Consider the following 1,165-nt stretch of genomic DNA (forward strand, 5'->3'; position numbering starts at 1 on the left):
TTGCGTGCAGGTTGGAGGTGCAAGATGCCTGAGCGTGTAATGTTAATTTTACCTGTGTTCATGGAATAAATCAGCACTGTTTTGTAGTTACTTGGACTGTCTTGTCTCTCAGAGTCAGTATGGTAAAAAGTACCGGGTACAACACTAGAATGTATTAAAGAGGAGGTGCAACCCAATTAACAATTATTGATTTGACCAATAGGAATTTATCTTGGGGCTATCCCGGGTGGGGACGGAGGGTCCAAAATGGATTAAACTATAATTTATTAAAGCTACAATAATTTAAATGAGAATGCAACAAAACCTAATGATCAAGCAAAATAAATAAAAATAAAAATCTCTGTTAGTTGAATGGTCAATTCTGCTCAAACCTTTAGAAGCTAATACCTCTGCACTGCTGCCAGTGCTGGTCAATAAGTCTGGGTCACAGGAGGCTTCAACAGCACGTCTCCACATTAGGAAATAATTCATTAAGTCTGTAGAAAATAAATTCTAAAATCTGCCATGTTTTCACGTAATTTCTGCTTACTGATAAGGCAAAGGAAAATGTAACTCAAAATAAGAGCTGACATGATTATTTTCAATTTTGCTAATTGCTATGTGCTAATATAAAATGCTAACGCAGCAACTCAGCTCATCAAAACTGTTCCTTAATGATTAATCAGATGGAACATTGTGGATGTGGTGTATGAATGTTAACACTTTGTAATAATTCTTTAGTATATTACTTGTGTGGTGTAGAAGATAATTATTTATGTAGAGATACTGCTTGCAAACCAATGATGTAAGATGATGTCATGGGGTAGGACTAGATAAGTCTGACTTCTTCCTACTCCATTCAAGCACGTACTAGGTATAAGCAAATTGATATTGGATTAGCATTTGTTGGATATGTGTAAAATTATGTGTGTTGACATATCAACTGTCTTTACATGCTTGAAAGAATAAATCAAATCAAAGGCATGCAGTTAAACTGAGGCCATAATTAGCCAAATGCCTTGGAGAGAGTGTGTCTGTGTTTTCTGTTGTATGTGTGCCAATGTGGGAGGCAGGGGCTGACATGTGAAAGCAGACATTTTTAAATTACAGCACCCACTGATTAGCCCTGCACTACTCGGGCATTACAGGGAATTAGTCCACAGTGCGATTCTGTGACTCAGCAGGA

The sequence above is a fragment of the Monopterus albus genome, unplaced genomic scaffold, assembly GCF_001952655.1.
Source record: "Monopterus albus unplaced genomic scaffold, M_albus_1.0 scaffold112.1, whole genome shotgun sequence".
In the NCBI taxonomy this organism is placed as follows: domain Eukaryota; kingdom Metazoa; phylum Chordata; class Actinopteri; order Synbranchiformes; family Synbranchidae; genus Monopterus; species Monopterus albus.